The 18,078-nt window shown below is 48.8% G+C and overlaps 1 long non-coding RNA gene across 1 annotated transcript; it reads left to right on the forward strand.

Annotated features, from left to right (window-relative positions):
- Positions 1–12,730: 12,730 nt before the first annotated feature.
- LOC121922821 lies at positions 12,731–17,782 on the forward strand. The gene is made up of 4 exons (XR_006102238.1): positions 12,731–12,786; positions 13,530–13,608; positions 13,745–13,812; positions 16,776–17,782. It is a non-coding gene; the product is annotated as an uncharacterized LOC121922821 (long non-coding RNA).
- The last annotated feature ends 296 nt before the right edge of the window (positions 17,783–18,078 follow it).

Below are 18,078 nucleotides of genomic sequence, written 5' to 3' on the forward strand. Positions count from 1 at the left end.
TTTATCTCACAAATCAAAGAACTGAGCTGGAAGAGACCACAAGGGCCATCCAGTCCAACCCCATTCTGCCATGCAGGAACTCACAATCAAAGCATACCCATCAGATGGCCATTCAGCCTCTGTTTAAAGACCTCCAAGGAAGGAGACTCCACTACACTCAGAGGAAGGAGTGTGTTCCACTGTTGAACAACCCTTAATGTCAGGAAGTTCCTCCTGATGTTGAGCTGGAATCTCTTTTCCTGGAGCTTGCATCCATTGTTCTGTTTTAGTTTTTGGAGCAGCAGAAAACAAGCTTGGTCCCTCCTCAATATGACATCCCTTCAAACATTTAAACAGGGCTATCGTATCACCTTTTAACGAAGGAGATTGGGAGTTTATCCCATGGATATGCCAGAAAAATTATGTAATTACGAATAATGCTTTCACACAACGTCTCCACAAAAAAACACCATTAAAGTGGTCACAAATAAGCATTAACACACATATTTTTACTTGTGGGATTTCTGCGGCAATGTATTTCCGACGTCGCTTTATTTGTGCAAGTGTGTGATAATCATTCAAGCAAGTACTCTCCAATTTTGCTTTATTGGCGTGATGCTTTAAATGTGCTTTAATCTCTCTTTAATGTCAAAATTAGGTGAGAACTCCCAAGTGTGTTGGGGGCTGCATGGGAAGCAGTGGGATGATGGGTTGCCTAAGGAGAGTGGTCCCCTCCTCCCTGGCCTTCCTTGCTTGCTTCCGTTCCCTTCTTCCGTTGGCCAGCTTGTCTTCGCCTCTTCCTGGCCTTTCCATCTTCCTTTCCGGGCCTTCCTTTCTTCCATCCAGTTCCATCCATCCTTCCTCCCTGACCAGCTTTCGCTTCCTTCCTCCCCTTGGCCTTCCTGACCATCTTCTTTCCTTCCTTCCTGCCTCTCCATGTGACCATCTTGTCCTTCTTCCTTCCTTCCTCCCTGATCGCAGCTTCCTTCCTGCCGTCCATCCTTCCTCCCTCCCCTGACTCAGTCCGTTTCCTCTCCTTCCTTCCTCGTCTTGCCTCGCGTGCCTTCCTTCCTTCTTCGCTTCCTTCCGTTCGCCTGCCCTGACCATCTTTCTTGGCTTCCTTCCGCTTTCCTTGCCGTCCTCCCTGGACTCATTGCTTTGCCTTCCTTCGCGTTCCTTCCACCCGTCTCTCGGCGCTCGCCCGGCTCCCTGACCTCTTTCCTTCTCCTCCTCGCCTGGCCTCTTTCCTTCGCTTCTCTTTCGCCTCCGTCCTGCCGGCCTTCTTTCCTTCGCTCTTCCTATCCTCCCTCGCCTGAATCCCGCCATCCTTTTCCTCTCCTCCTCGGCCATCCTTCCTTCCTTTTCCTGTCCTTCCTGCCTCCGCTGACCAGCTTCTTCCTTCCTTCCTTTCCTTGCCTTCGCTTCCTTCCCTCCCTCCCTCCGACCTCTTTCCTCCTCGCTTCCTCGCCTGCCCTGACCAGCTTTCCTTCCTTCCGTCCCTCCCGTCCCTCGCCTCCTTCTCTGTCCTTCCTTCCTCCCTCCCGTGACCATCTTTCCTCCTCTTCCTCCCTCCCTGACCATCTGTTCCTTCCCTCTTCCTTGCCTTCGCCCTCCCTGCCATCTTTCCTGCCTTCCTTCCTTCCGCCCTGCCTCTTTCCGTCCGTCCTTCCGTCCTTCCTCCCTGCCCTCCCGCCTGCCAGTCTTTCCTGTCCTTCCTCCCTGCCTCTTTCGCTTCCTCCTTTCCTTCCTTCGCTTCCTTCCTGCCCTCCTTCCTCCCTGACCATGCTGTTCCCTTCCTTCCCTCCCCTGGACGCATCTTCCTTCCGTCTTTCCGTTTCCGTCCTTCCTTCCTCCCTTCCCTGCCTCTTTCCTTCCTTCGCTCCCTCCTGACCATCTTCTTCGCTTCCTTCCCGCTCTCCTTGCCTTCCGTTCCTTCCGTCCTTCCTCCCTGCCATCTTTCCGTTCCGTCCTTCCTTACTGCTCTTTCCTCCTCCCGCCCGCCCTGCCTCTTTCCTTCCGTCCTTCTCCCTCCCTGACCATCTTTCCTTCCCTTCCTCCCTCCCTGCCTCTTTCTTTCCTTACTTCCTCCTCCGTCCTTCCGTCCTTCCTTCCTTCCCTCCCGCCTCTTTCCCTTCCTTCCTCCCTCCCTCCCTGCCTCGTTTCCTTCCTTCCTTCCTTCCTCCTCCCTCCCTCCTCTTTCTTTCCTTCCTTCCTTCCGTCCGTCCTTCCGTCTTCCCTGATCTCGTTCCTTCCTGCCTTCCCGGCCCTGACTCTTTCCTTCCTTCCTTCCTTCCTGCCCTGACGCGATCGTTTCTCTTCCTTCCTCCTCGCCTCCCTGGCCTGACCATCTTTCGCTTCCTGTCGCGTCCTTCTTCCTCGCCTCCCTGACCATCTTTGCCTGCCTTCCTTCCTCCCTCCCGTGACCATTCTGTCGCTTCCTCTCCTCTCCTTCGCCTGCTCCGTTCCGTTCCTTCCTTCCTGTCCCTCCCTGACCATCGTTCCGTTCCCTGTCCTCCCGCCCCTCCTCCCTGACCATCTTGTTCCTCTCTTCCTTCCTTCCCTCCCTCCCTGACCTTCTTTCCTTCTTCCTTCCTTCGGCTGCCTGGCCTTCTTCCTCCATCCTGACATCTTTTCCGTTCCTTCCTTCCTCCCTCCCTGCCATCTTTTCCTTCCGTCGTCCTGCCTCCCGGACAGCGGCCTGCCTCGCATCCCGCCCGCCCGGAACCAGCGGGCTGCCGTCCGGGCCGCCCTCCGGACGCAGCGGGCGGCCGGCCGTCCGCCCCCCGCCCGGACCAGGCGTCGGGCCAGCCTCACCGCCCTCCCGGACGCAGCGTGCCGGCCGGCCTTCCTCCTCCGCGGACCAGTCTTTTCCGGCCGTCCGCCCGCCCTCCCTGACCAGCGTCCGTCCGCGCGGTCCGGCCGCCGCCTGACCATCTTTCGGCGTCCTTGCCCTGTCCTTGCGCCTTCCTCCGCCTCGGACCGCTTTCCGGCCTGCCGGCCGACCGCCGGACCAGCGGTCGGCCTGCGCGGCCCTCCCGGACCATCGGTCCTCCCGTCCCGGCCTTCCGCCGGGCCGATGCCGCCCTCCTGGCCACGTGCCGCGATCCGGCCGCCCGCCCGACCAGCTGGCCGTCGCGAGCCGGCAGGCCGGCGCCGCCGGACCAGCGGCCGGCGGCTGCACTTCATGTCCGCCCTGACCAGCGGGCCGGCCGGCCCGGTCCTGGCCTGCCGTCCGTCTTCCTTCCTGCCGCCAGGACCAGCGGGCCTGCCTGCCGTCCTCACATCCCTGGCCAGCGGTCCTGCCCGGCCGGCCTGGCCCGGACGCAGCGGTCGTCTCCGGCCGGCCTGCCTCCTGCCCGCCCGGCCCTCCCGACCAGCGTGCCTCCGGCGCTGCCCTCCGGACCAGCGCCGCCGCGCCGTGGGCGCAGAGCTGTGCGTCATAGCAGCGGGCAGCCAATCCTTCGCGTCTGCCCGCCGGCTCGCCCCGCCCGTCCCGGCCGGCCGGCGGGCCGTCCTGGCGTGCTCCCTATCCGCCATTCATCGAAAGCCTGTCCCGCAGGCCCTCCTCGTGCGTCCACGCGGGTCCCGCCGGCCGCCGCGTCGCACAGAGCCCAGCAGGAGAAGCCGCGTTTCGCTCGGCGCCACCGCCCGCGGGAAAAAAGAAGAAAGAAGAAGAGCAGAAGGAGGAGGAGGCGGAGGCGAGGAAGCAGAGCAAGGCGGAGGCAACGGCGGCGGGAGGCTTGCTTGGCCCCCGGGTCCCTCCTTCCCTCCTCTCCGCTCCTCCGCCGGACGACCAGACCCGGACCCCCTTCGGCCCCGAGAAGCCCCCCTTGCCTCGCCCAGATGTCGGAGAAGCCCGCAGAAAGAGGAGGCGGTGGCGGCGTGCTCCGGTGGAGCTGGGAGCCAGGTGAGAGCGGCGCCAGGATGGAGGCGGCTCAGGGGAGCACGCCCTCCCGTCCTTCTTTCGCGACGCGCCCTCCAGCCCAGCCCCTCTCCTCCCAAAGGGCCCTCCATTTGGAGCATCTCTAAAACCAGGCATTCACACCTTTTAGGAGGGGATCGAGCTCTTTCGTCCTGTCCTCCTTTTTCCTTTCTTTTCCCCTGGAGGGTCCTCCATTGTGGCCTAGTCCTCCTTGTTGGTCCGGGGAAGACCAGGAGCGCCCTCCTTTTCCCAGGACCCTCCTCCCATGTCCCACTCTTCTGCCCAGAGGCTGCCCCAAGGCTTCCAGTAAGCCGGCTTAGAAGCAGGGTTTTAGACTGTATGAGCGGTGGAGCCTGCATGGGTGTCATGTCCTCCTTTTTTCACGACCTGTCCCCATTTCCATCGTCGCCCAGGAACGATCCCAAAACGCTCCTGTGGAGGGGACTAAGAACCAGGCGTCGATCATCGTGTTTGTGCAGCTCTTCTGTGATCCGTCCTCCTTTTTTGTTTGGGGAAGGTCCTCCATGGGGCGGTGCCTGGCCCGCCATTGGGCTAGAAATGCCTGGTCCCCGGGCGCTCCGTTTTCCAGGACGCGCCCTACATTTCTGGCCCTCTGCCCAGGAGGGCTTTCCAAACGCCGTCCATTCTGAGCATCACAAGAAGCAGGAGTTTCGATGCCTAGGAGTGTGTTTAGCTTTTATATGTTGTCATATCTTCAGGGTGCCCTCTTTTTCCAGGACCCCGTCCTCTATTTCGCACCTTCTTCCCAGGAGGTCATCCCAAAAGGGCCTCCATTGTGGGCCTGGCTGAGAGCATGCTTGTAGATCGTATGAGTGTTGGAAGCTGGCATGTTGGTCATGTCCTCCTTTTTCCTTGGCTGTCCTCAGTGCAGTGAGGAGGACACCGGGACACTTGGCCTTGCTCAGCCCTTGCTCCCCAAATGCAAGGAGGGACGCAGGCACTGACAAATGGAGGACCTTACAAACCGATAAATAAAAAAAATCCACGCGCTCTTAGTCCGCTCCCAAAGGAGGACATAGAATCAATAGAATGGAGGACATGCCCTGGAAAAAGAGGACCCGCGACCCGGGTGACCAGATGTCCTCCTACTACAAAGGAGGACCAGGCACCGCAAAAAGTAGGACCTGCTGCCAGAAAAATGAGGGAGGGGGAAACCTGACAACGAAAAGCATAAAGGCTCATGTCAATATAAAATCATGCTTCTTATAAGTGATGCTCAAAATGGAGGACCTTTTGCGACCCTCCTGGAGAAGGAGGGTGAATTGGAGGACACGTCCGGGGAAAGGAGGCGGTGGCCTGGTCTCTGAAGAGAGGACCTTTTGGAAGCCTTCCAGAACAGGAGGTTGAGATGGAGGACGCTTTCCAAGCAAAGGGAGGACATGATCCAAAAAGAGCTATGAAACACACCTAGGAAACGAATGCAAGTTTCTTAGTCAGGCCTCAGAATGGAGGACATGACACAATAAGAGCCAAAAGTACTCCTAGAAATATAAATCCGTGCTTCCTGTTGTGTGTTGTGCGCCTTCGAGTTGTTTCTTGACTTTGTGGTGACCTTAACGCAACCTAATCGTGGAGGTTGCCAGACAAGATTTGCCCGCGGAGGTTTGCCTTGCTTCCTGAGGCTGAAGAGTGTGACTTTCCCAGGCACCCAGTGTGTGGTGTGTGTGTGTGTATAAATACATAATATATTTGTTTGTGTATGGGGCTTCAAGTGGTTTTGGATTTATGGTGGTGACTCTGAGGTGACCCCTCGCACAGGGTTTTCTTGGCAAGGTTTGCTTAGAGGAGGCTGCCTTCCCCTGAGGCTGAGACAGTGTGACTTGCCCAGGTCACCCAGTGTGTATGTGTGTGTGTGTATATGTAAGGTGTGTGTGGGTGTTTGTGTGTGTGTGTAGTGAAAGTGTAGTGTTTGTGTGTTGTGTGTCTTCAAGTCCTTCCAGCTTATGGTGGCGACCCTATCCTGGAGTTTTCTTTGGCAAGGCTTGTCCGGAGGAAGTTTGCCATGGCCTTCCCCTCAGGAGGCTGAGAGAGTGTGACTCGCCCAAGCGAGTTTACATACCCAAATGTAGGACGTTCTGGAATTCCTCCTGGATGAAGGTAGAAAGGAGGCCGTGTCTTGGAAAAGGAGGACATGCCTAGCCACCCTGTTCTGCTCGAAACCTGTTTTCGGGGCTTCCAAGATGGAAGGGCTCATCCTTGCCCCTTGGGACCCCTCGCCCGATAGAGACACATGTAAACTGGAACGTCGGATTTACAAGGAGGCTGCTGGAGTCTGAAGGCTGTTTTGTGGGAAGAGGGAAAGTGGCTCCCCTCGGCCCTTTGTGAGCAGGTCACCCCAGGGTTTAAGACCAATAACCCTCCCCCACCAAAAAAACCCACCTAACTCCTTATTGCCCACTTTTTATAGCCTCGGCAAACTAATTTATGGAGGCGGCCTCTGCACTGCAGAAATAACTGGTTGGGCACCCCCTTTTAACTGCCCTGGCTCCATGCGGTGGGATTTTGGGAACTGTTTGGGGGGCACTAGAGCTCTCGGACGCCACGTTAAATGCCCTGGTTTAATGCAATGGGACTCTGGGAACGTGAATTGGGGGGGGCACCAGAGCTCTGACACCTTTAACTGCCCTGGCTCCATGCAAGGGAATTCTGGGAACTGTCGCTCTGGTGCCCCCAACAAACGACAATTCCCAGAATCCCATAGCATGGAGCCCAGGGCAGTTAGTGGCATCAAACTGGATTATTTTTTATGGTGCAGATGCAGCCTAACAAAGCCATCTGGGAAACATGATTTGAAGCTGGGGAAGGAGAAAACGAAAGGGGGGGGGGGCGACTTAAAAGTGGTAGGGGCCAGACCTTGGCCACCATGAAGAGGATCCCTTGCCGAACTCTGAGGTTGCATAGTCCTGCACATTGGCATGGGAGGAAGACTTAATTCTGGCCCACAGAGGCGCGCCCATGCGCTTCCCTCCTCCTATCCATATTATAGTGCGTATATGTGTATACCACACACACACATAATATGTGATAGGCAGGAGGGAGGGGCATGGGGCAGCCCTCTTTGTGGGCTCAGAATTAAGTCTTCTTCCATGCCAATGTGCCAAGGACGCGCGCGCACACACACACACACACCACACACACACACACACATATATATTATCACATGTTACCAAATGTTCATCTTAACACCATGGCACTCTGCATCTGTCAATATAATTAGGCTGGTGTGTATGATCTGTAAGTTAAAGGTGTGTGTGTGTGTGTGGTGTGTGTGTGTGTATGAGTTGAGGAGCCAGGCAGGAGAGGCTTTGTTGTGTCCACGAAGAGGGCAGATAAGCAGAGGAGACAGTAAATAACCTCCATGTTCCAGGGCTTTGGGCTTGCACAATGTTCTCTATGCAGGCAGGGCAAGGGAAATAATTAATGTAAACCTCCCGGAGGGCAGCCAGGGACATGGGGATAAAGGTTATGCATTGCAGGCCACTTGGCCTTGCATCTCTTGATATTAACAGTGAACGCACAGATGGAAATGGAGCTTGGGAAACGCAGTCTTCCGTCCCCACTCACCCCTAAACTGGGGTTCTCCCCCTCCTTGCAAGACCTGTGTGCAATCTCCAGAAAAAGCAAAGCTCAGTTGCACAGGGCCTGCTTTGCTGAGAGGCTCATTACTCCCAGTGTTGCTGTCATCTCAGTGTGGGGGACAAGACTTTCCCCTGGTAAGTAGTGCCCCCCCCCTTTAACATCTTGGATTCCTTTCTCTAATAGATGAATTGGTCCATGATAGATCTTGCAGCATCAGCCCTGGCAGTTTTATGGTTAGGAACATAATACAGTCAGCCCTTCATGGTCATGGATTTTTAATCCATAAATTCAAGCATCCACATCTTGAAAATATTTTGAAAATACTGTACATACATTCCAAAAAAACAAGTCATGATGTTGCCATTTTAGATAACGGACACCATTTTACTATGTCATTGTATTTAATGGGATTTGAGCATTCACAGATTTGAGTATCAACGGAGTGGGTGGGTCCTGGAACCAAATCCCAGCAGATACCAAGGGCCCACTGTAATCATCAATGGTTGTTGTCATCGCCATCATCATCATCATCATTCATTTAATGGGACTTGCGCATCCACGGATTTTGGTATCCACAGGATCCTGGAGTAAAAGCGCAACAGATACCAAAGGTCCATTGTAATATTAATCATCATCATCATCATCATCATCCATCGTATTTAATGGGACTTGAGCATTCACAGATTTTGGCATCCATTGTAGGGGTCCAGGAACCAAACCCCAGGGGATACCAAGGGCCCACAATAATAATAACGATAACAACAACAACAGCAATACCCCATTGTATTTAATGAAACTTGAGCATCCCTGGATTTTTGGTCGTGGAGCCAAACCCCAGCAGATACCAAGGGCCCACAACAACAACAACCTCATTCTATTTAATGTGATGAGCATCCATGGATTTTGGCATCCATGAAGTTGGGGTCCTAGAACCAATCCCCAGCAGATACAAAGGGCCCACTGTAATAATAATAATAATAATAATAATAATAATAATAATAATAATAATACACATTGTATTCACGGATTTTCATATCCACAGGGGATCCTGGAAGCAAACCTCAACAGATACCAAGGGTACACTGGTATTATTACATTATTAACAACAACAATAATAATACCTCATTGTATTTAGTGGGATTTGAGCATCTATGGATTTTGGTTTCCACAAGGGATCCTAGAAGCAAACCTCAACATATACCAAGGTCCCACTATAGTATTATTGTATCATTATTATTATTACTCCATTTTATTTAGTGGGACTTGAGCATCCGTGGATTTTGGCATCCATGGGGGCATCCATTCCACCAACTTCCTCGGACGTTCAGCAAGAATAGTAGTCAGTGGGGCAGGGGATCTGTAGGGCTGACTTTCAAAGACCCCAGACTATATCCATGATGGTTTACTAGGGCCCTGCTTTTGGGGCAGCTGGAGTGTGTGGTCCAACTGAAGCAGTGTTTCCATCGCTAGAACACTTCTTGATGCCTGGGTGAGTAGAATAAGGTTCAGTAGGGGATTACCAGTGGAAATTCAGACGCTGGTGTGATCAGGCTGTATCTAGGGCAGTGTTTCAGCCTCCCTTTGCAAAGTGGCTTTCAGAGCCCCATAATTCAGAAAAGCAGAGAGTGCCCTCTAGTGGAAGCTCGTGGTGTTCTTTACCTAGTAAAGAAGTGGTCCATATAAAATAGGTTATTATCCCATCATTTTCATAAATATCTGGATGGAGAGCCAGTATGATGTAGTGGTTTGATTGTTAGACTGCAACTCTGAAGACCAAGGTTCAAATCCCCTGTCAGCAATGGAAACCCACTGGGTGACCTTGGGCAAGTCACACTCTCTCAGCCTCAGGGGATGGCCATAGCAAACCCCCTCTGAAAGAACTAGTCAAGAAAACTTTAGGGTCACCATAAGTCAGAAATGACTTGAAAGCACACAACCACAACAAACATCAGGGTCGGCAATTGAAAGGAGTGGGGGTGGGGTCACATTAGCCCCACCAATACCTTGGACGCCTGCACTGACCACACAATGCTGTGACTATTGCCTCGAGTGCATCATTATGGATGGCAGCATAGGAGGGCTTAGTCCACTGAGAAGGTCAATCATGCCAGTCCCAAGCGAAAGAATGGGTGCCACATAGTAGTGGACTGCTGGACTGTGATGCATGTTAATTCATAGGACAGGTGCTATTCTCAGGCTGTCCATCTTGTGGGTGACTCATGGGGGCGATAACAGGGTTGTGCCTGCATATCTCTGCTTTCCTGGACCTTGCTGAAGGAGGTGGCCAGTGTTGCCTTCCATGAGGTCCCTGCCCCATGGCTACCAGCAAAGGGGATGTCAGGGATCATTGAGAGGCTGCAGGGGTGCATCCAGACCAGGGCTGCTGCTTCCTCTCCCAGGGCACAAAAGGAACCAAATGGTGGCTGTGGTGGGACTACACTAGGTGAGGGGGTGACCCCACTGATCCTCAAACATCTTCCTTTTGGCAAAATCATGCTGTGACATTCACCTGTGTACCATTAAAACATTGAAGAGATGGTGTGAGTGGGGTGAGGCTCAGTGGGAGGAGAAGGGGGAGGCCCAAGAGCTTTTTAAAAATATATATTAAAATTTCAAATTCCCAAAAATAATTTTTAATTTTTTTTCTTTAAAAACATCACATTTTACCACATTTTCATTTTAAGCACATGAAACAATGTATATGTAAATACATTTTGGCTGTGTGTATGATACTGTAATTTAAAAGTATAATTTTAATTCTGCTAGTTGTTTATGTCGCAGCTATTACCATTACATTCAGTGATATGGGAGGCCTGGTGGCGCATTGGTTAAATGCTGATACTGCAGTCACGATATTCTAAATTTGATCCTAGAGGAGGGCTCCAGAGTCCGCTCAGCATTCTATCCTTTTGTAGGTTGGTAAAATGAGTACCCAGCTTGTTGGGGACAATTGGCTTACATGTTGTAAACCATTTAAAGTGCTGAGTTCACTGATACAAGGTATAGAAATATACGAGGGTCATTCAATAAATACTTAGCCTACAAAAGAAAAACGTAAATTTTGGAAAAGTGGCAATTTATTTTTCAACATAGTCTCCTTTTAGCTCGATACACTTGGCCCAGCGATGTTCCAACTTTTTCAACCCGTCCAAAAAATACGTTTTCCCGAGGGCTGCGAAATAGGCCTCTGTGGCGGCAATGACCTCCTCATTCGACCCAAATCTATTCCCGGCGAGTGACTTTTTCAGGCTTGGAAACAAAAAGAAGTCACAGGGGGCCAAATCTGGGGAATACGGTGGATGGGGCAGCAATTCGTAGCCCAATTCAACCAATTTGGCCATGACCGCAGAGGTGTGAGGCGGCGCGTTGTCATGGTGGAACAGCACCCATCGCGCCGACAGCTTTCTCATGTCCAGTTCTTCGTGTAAAATATGATGCACTGTTCCTTCTGCGATGCCTACAGTCTCAGCTATCTCGCGAACTTTCAATCGGCGGTCTGCCAACACGAGATCGTGAATTTTTTTTACGTTTTCCTCCGTAGTAGCCATTTTCGAGGCACTTGGGCGTGGCTCATCAAAAACCAACATGCGGCCATCGAAGGAGAAGAGTCACCGTACACAGCATCCAAGCGCTCTTTGATTTCGCTGCGCGTTTTCCCTTCCAAAAACAAGAATCGAATCACCGAACGATATTGCTCTTTTTCCATTTTAGTAAAACTGACCGACACGCTCGCTTCCAAAGGCTATCAAAACAAAACAAATGAAGGGAATTGACTGAAACTTTGACAGTAGGCTTCTAAAAGAATGTACTGCTCAATGGTAAAACTCTTTTGTAACAGCAGCGCCATCGGGCGGTGAGGCTAAGTACTTGTTGAATGACCCTCATACTTGCTATCGCAACTACAGGGAGCCCTGGTGTCACAGTGGTTAAATGCCGGTACTGCAGCCACTCACTCATAAACTACAAGGTTGTGAGTTCAGTTCCAGCCAGGGGCTCAGGGTCAACTCAGCCCTGCATCCTTCCAAGGTCACTAAAATGGGTATCCAGTTTGTTGGGAGCAATTATCTTACACGTTGTAAACAGTTTAGGGAATGCTTAAGTGCACTGATAAGTAGTATAGAAATGTACTTGCTGTTGCTATTGGTATATGGAATTATGATTAGTGAGCAACATTAGTACCAAAAAATTGCAAAAGATTCTGTAAAGTGTAGTCTGGGAGGAGGAGGTCAGCAGGGGGAGTGTGACACTATGAGTCACTGCACCGGGTGACCCGAAGCCTAGTGATGCCACTGGATTGAACTGCACCCAGCAGCACCCTGGCTATGGTTGTGCTCTGGCAAAAGCAGTCAGGCAGAGGAAGAAGCTGCCCCTGCCTCCCAGAAATACAATGATGGGGCCTTATGCTCTGTCAGCATGAAATAGGATCTCAGCCTCAGTCTTGGGCTAAAAACAAATTATGCCACAAGCCTTTATTTTGTCTTTCACACTGAGGCTTCCACTGAGCCTTTAATGTCTTGTCTGGATTTCTGTAATTGTCACAAAGAGTCAAAAAGAGAACTTGATGATCTGTGATATATTGTGGGTTTTTTAAAAATAAAAAACCAACTGCAACTGTAAAAGCAATGTTCCCTTTTATGGCATTGTATCCACGTTGCTTTTACATCTCGCTATCAGTTCTTTGAAGGCAAAACTGTGTCACATTCTCTTCACCTGTTTTGTTATGTTGTCTTTGTATTTTCTTGTGCTTGCTCCCCTCAATGCTAAATTAATTTAGTATATACTCGTGTATACGTCGAAAAATTTAGGCCAAACAATTGACCTCAAAAGCATGGATCAATTTATTCATGGGTCAGTACGGTCGTCCCCCAAGCTGGTTCCCAGTCGGGCTGCGTCAGGAGGGGGCAGCTCAGCTGGTATGAGGCTGAGAAGGCCCCCTCTGGAGGGGGCAACCCATCTGGGAAGAGGCTGGGAAGGTGATTCATCACCCCTACAGCCTCTTCCCAACTGAGTTGCTTGCAGAGGGGGCAGCCCACCTGGGAAGAGGCAGGGAAATCAATCGACCGCCTGGCAGCCCAGCTTGGTTGCCTCCTTAAGTCTGATCCTCGACTTATCAGTGGGTCATATGACAATCAGTAGTTTTGGCCCCAAAAGTTGTCATTGGCTTATACATGAGATCGACTTATAGCATATACGGTATTTCTTATCTCATTCTTTAGGATCTGAAAGAAAAGAAGGAGAAGCATGAAGAGAAGTCTGCCCGTAAAGAAAAGAAAGAGATTGTAGAGGTAATTTATTTAAACACACACACACACACATTGTATTACCATAAGGAAAACTAATTTTTATGCCTTACATATTTAATATAAAGAGCTGCTCTGGGAAGAGGGAATGGGATAATGTTTCTTGGTGTCATAGGCATCCAGATGATCAGTATTCTATAAAGCTGTTTGTGTTTCCAGGTAGCAGAATCTATTCCCATATGCTTTAGGGTCTTAAATTGGGGGAAAGGGTTAATATCTTTTCTCCAAGATGCCACTTCCCTGATTTCCCAAGCAGTCACATGGGAAGCCAAAAACCAGTTGCAGATCTCCTGTATGAGCACATCTGGACCTTATACAAAGACAAGGTAGCTTTTGATAGATCTATTCTCCATCCATGCCTATAGCTCCTTTCACACAAAGTGACCACAGCATTGGTCAGAAAACACTCCTAAGCAGTGTTGTATATCCAGGTGATGTTGTGCAGTGCAGATCAGATGATGCACTGGCACAGTTCTGCAGATGTGGGGTAGTCCTGGCCTTCTTGGTTGCCTGAGTAGAAGGACAGACACTATTAGGGAATTATAGGTCTTCTGGGGGAGAGTGGGCTGTAAGTGTTTGAAATGAAATAAATACATAAAATAGTACGATTTTCATATGGCAGTGATTAGGGAAAGGGGAGAAGCTATGGGGAATGTGGGGCTCTGAGTGGGTAATTGTTGGAGATACTGTTTGGCAGATACTATCCTCTCTGGCTTTGCATTATGCAGGAAGATGAAAATGGAGCTGAGGAAGAGGATGACGATGAAGATGCAAATCCAGAGGATGATGAAGATGAAGATGACGAAGGTGAGAATGAACAACCTGTGCAGTGTGAGCTGTACACACAGCTGTTCCACAAATGCACCACTGAATTTAATTACTATGATTTAACATTTCTTTCTTATTCCCCTGACTCCCACACCCTGTCATCTTTAAATCCAAGATGAAGAGAATGAACAGGAACCAGACTCACATGCTGTAAAACGATCTGCAGAGAAGAAGCAGGAAGAGGTGAGTCAAAACAATGTTAAGAATAGCACACAGGGAAGAGGATTCTGTTCTGCCCCGGACTGTGTAGTCACCGCAACATGTTCCTTTGTCTGTTCATAAACATACTGGGTATGGTGAATTATAACAGTGATACCCATTTGGTAGTATTAATCTTAGAATAATGGAACCATTATTATAATATAATATAATATAATATAATATAATATAATATAATATAATATTGTTCACATTATACATAATATGAGCCAGTGTGGCATAGTGGTTTGAGCATTGGACTAGGACTGTGGAGGCCAAGGTTCAAATCCCAGCTTGGCCATGAAACCGACTGGGTGACCTTGGGCAAGTCACACTCTCTCAGTCTCGGAAGATGGCAATGGAAAACCTCTTCTGAACAAGTCTTGCCAAGAAACTCCTGTGATAGGTTCACCTTAGGGTTGCCATAAGTTAGAAATGACTTGATGGCACACAACAACAATAACAATGGAACCATAGATCTATAGAGTTGGACATATCCCTAAGGGCCTGCTAGTCCAACCTTCCGTCATGCAAAAATGCATAGCTAAAGACTAGGCCATCAACCTCTGTTTAAAAACCTTCATTATAGGAGAGCCCTGTACTTTGTGAGGTAGACTGTTCAGGCTGGTCTGCATTACTTATAAACCATGAATTCCCCACCCCAGTCTTGCTGCATGAAGTTTACATTATGTAGCCCCCAAAGCCCGACTTGGTTCCTGGCTGTTTACACAACACCTTGGCCCAAGTTGAGTTTTCCACTCCTTGGCCTGCATTACCTTTTGCTCCGAGTTTTCCAGAAAATCCAGAGCAAAATGCGGCAATGATGGATGCTCCACCCAAGTCGCTTTGCAGATGCCAGTTACTCAGGTCTGACCTCAGAGCTACTGGCACCCACAGTGATGGCACCTGGCAGCTCACACCTGCTGTTTGCTGAAAACCCACAGCAGGTATGGGGCGAATTGGGGGCCATAATGCTCCATGGCAACTCAGAGTATTCTGGCAAATGTAGACGAGCCCTTCCACTATCAAATAGCTTTTGGCTCCTGTCTTTTTAGATGGATTAAGTTAGAGATGTATGAACTATATGCTCAATATATTCAAATATTTATTGCGAATCATGGCAGGATTATTATCGGAAACTGAGATTCCTCATGAGAAATGATGGCCAGCAGATGGATGGAGATCAATGCTTTTCAAGCTATTTGCTTGGATTTGGTGTGACATCCTTAGCCCAGAGCTGCTGTTACCATATTTTCAGCATGGCCAGTTTCAAGTGAAGCACAAGATCAAGCAATTTATAAAGCAAAGAGGGGCAATATGTTTCGTTGTTGGACTACAACTCTCATCACACCTCTTCATTAGCTATGCTTACTAGTGCTGGTGGGAGCTGCAGTCCAGCTACATCTGGAGAACTGCTCTGGGCGCACCTCTGTTCTCAAGGGAGGCAACAACTGTGCTATGATTCTCTCTTAATCTCTTTTTGTTGGTAATTGTATATATTTTTCATAAATTCAGAAAATAAAATTCAGATAAATGATACTATCCTAGGCCTGTCACAGACTGCCAAAATAAAGCTGCTTCGTGTCTCTTTGGAGGTATGCTATTTAAATGATGCATGGGTCCTAAGAGTCCGGAGGTCACGCCAAAGCCACACGCCATTCCTAAGCACTGGAGTGCAGCTTTGGTGCAGCTTCCAGATTCTTAGGGTGCATGCATCATTTAAACAGCATGCCTCCAAAGAGACCTGAAACAGCTTTATTTTGGCAGTCTGTAACAGGCCGTAGTTTCTCAGTTCACCCACAAGCTCATACAGATCCCTGTCTGTCTGTGACATTACTGCCCATAGTGAAGTTAGAATCACAGGGACCTATCTGGTACAGTAGATTGGTAGCAATGAAAATAAGTATGAAAAGGTTGCTACCTACTCTGAGGCCTGTGTGATTTAGATAAATAAAACAGATGAAGCACACAAAGTAGGAAAAGCTCCTACAGCAGTCCCAGATCCACTTACAGTTGTACATAGGCACTGTAATATATGCTGCTGGGTGAGGCAGAGACTGGCTCAGAGAGCTTAGGCTGAGGTTTTTTCTGAGGTCACCACCATCAGTACAAGCTAAGAACTTAACTATTTCTCTCCCACTACTGCAGTGTATCATCGTATATTGGAGCTGGGTAGTTTTCAGAACATGTTCCATCCTCAGTGCACTTAGTGGGATATCATCATTTGATGATAATACTACACATATGTGTGAAGGAGTACATTATTGAAGCTGAAGCAGTAGCTCAGATACCACAGTGGCTGCTTAGAGCCTTTCTATGTTTTTAAAAAACTTAGTACAGAATACAGAAGCAGTTGTGTAGGACTGAAATGCCTTTGCTAAAGATAATACAGAAGATACATTAGGAATATTGTGTTTCCTGATTATGGAAATACAGTATTCATATACTATAAGAGGTTTGTGTATGTGTATGCGGTTTTTTTTCTCCCACTGTAGAAAGTCTCCCCTGCATCCCATCCCCTTCCAGTGCATTGAACAAGAGAACGTGTGATGTGGTTTACTGCATTTTGTGGTTAAGCCCTTAGACACTAATACAAAGCACTTCACTGAAATTCTAAATGCCAGCATTCTGCTCTAAAGTAACTGGAATTTAATTCTTAGTTCTTCCCACAAAATGTTCATCTGTCACAAATCCAGTAATCTACAAAAGTTCTGTAAGATTTGGAGACCCCCCCCCCCCCAAAATAGCTTTATTGCATCTGCTGGGATTTTTGCTAGAAGTATCTGCCCTGCAAATGGTTCACAATTGGGGTTCACAAATGTATGTGATTCCTGCACATCTATTTGGTTTAAAAAACGAATCAGGTCTACTGTATATCTGTAATTTTCTTATTAAACAGTTCATAGTTTGCTTGTGCTAACCAAGTATACCCATCTTATTCTGTTCAGGATGAAGTGGACCCAAAGAGAAAGAAAACAGAAAATGGCGCCTCCGCTTGATACTATCCCATCTACACACACACACATCCTCTCTCCATTGCTCATCTGTCCTCCCACCTTCATTCCTTCACCTGTGCAGGCACCCACCTAAGTGTTATAGCTGCAGATGAGGACCAGAGGGGTTAAATGTGCTTTCTGGCAAGGATAGCATCTGGAGATGGCTCTTCTCCAGCTCCAAGATCTGTTCCATATTACAGTGCTCCCCTTCTCTTCCCTTCCCTTATTTCACACTCTCCAAGTTGCGGACCCTCCCTGCATCTCCCATCCCAGTAGCCCCAGGGTCTAGGAAGCTTGCTTCTTCTTCCCAAGCACCTTTTCACAGTTGCTGCCTAATGGAGATCCTCACATGCCTCTGCTTTTCAACACCACTGCTGCAAAATGCTCCCTGCCCTGGGCAAATGTCTCCCTTTCCCATTCCTTCTTTGGCTCCTTATAGAATTCCACAATTGTGTGGAAGTTTTATGGTGCTGAAAGGGGTTAAATCAGCCTGGATTTTACAGGTGGTTGAAGGGCAGGGAATCTTGCAGGGATGTATTGCCATCCTGTACCTGGTTCCCATTCCATTGCTGGGGGAAGGCAAAAACAAAGTAAAAACAACATGATTTAGGTAAAACTTGCTGAAAGTTTTTGATTAATACATTTTGTACAAATTTACATGACAGGCAGCAAGCTGGATCTGGTGAACTTTTTTCTTCCAGAAAGCAAAGCTTGTTTTTAATGTGTAAAGTAATACATGATTCAGTGTGTTTCTTCATTTTGGGTGTTTGCTTTTTTAAAAATTAGGGACCAAAATTTGCTTTTTCCTTGTTCCCTTCAGATCCTTCAGTTGTTGTTGTTCTTTCTTTGTAAATTAAAGCAGACCCATCTGCAGTATTTTCTATGCCACAGACATTATGAGGATGAAAAATATAAATATATATATTGTTTAGCACTGTAAATAAAACCTTTCAAAAAGATTTCGAGCAGTCCCTTAGCACATGCTAATTCTGTGTGATTTGCATCCAGACCAAGGTGGGACTAGTTCATTACAGCAGATGATGATTTTAATGACGTGGTCTGGTTTCCAAGAAACTGACCAATTCTAATATATCTCATCAAGTGCTTCCCAGATGATTCATTGCTCCTGGTTCAACTTCAATGTTTAAAATGACACAAGTACTAATAGTTTACAACTCATTTTCACAACCAGTTAAGATTGTGGCATTTTAAACCAGCAGATTAGTTACGGTTTAAAATGTCATGGACTTCATGA

This window comes from Sceloporus undulatus, chromosome 2 (assembly GCF_019175285.1).
Source record: "Sceloporus undulatus isolate JIND9_A2432 ecotype Alabama chromosome 2, SceUnd_v1.1, whole genome shotgun sequence".
Classification (NCBI taxonomy): Eukaryota; Metazoa; Chordata; class Lepidosauria; order Squamata; family Phrynosomatidae; genus Sceloporus; species Sceloporus undulatus.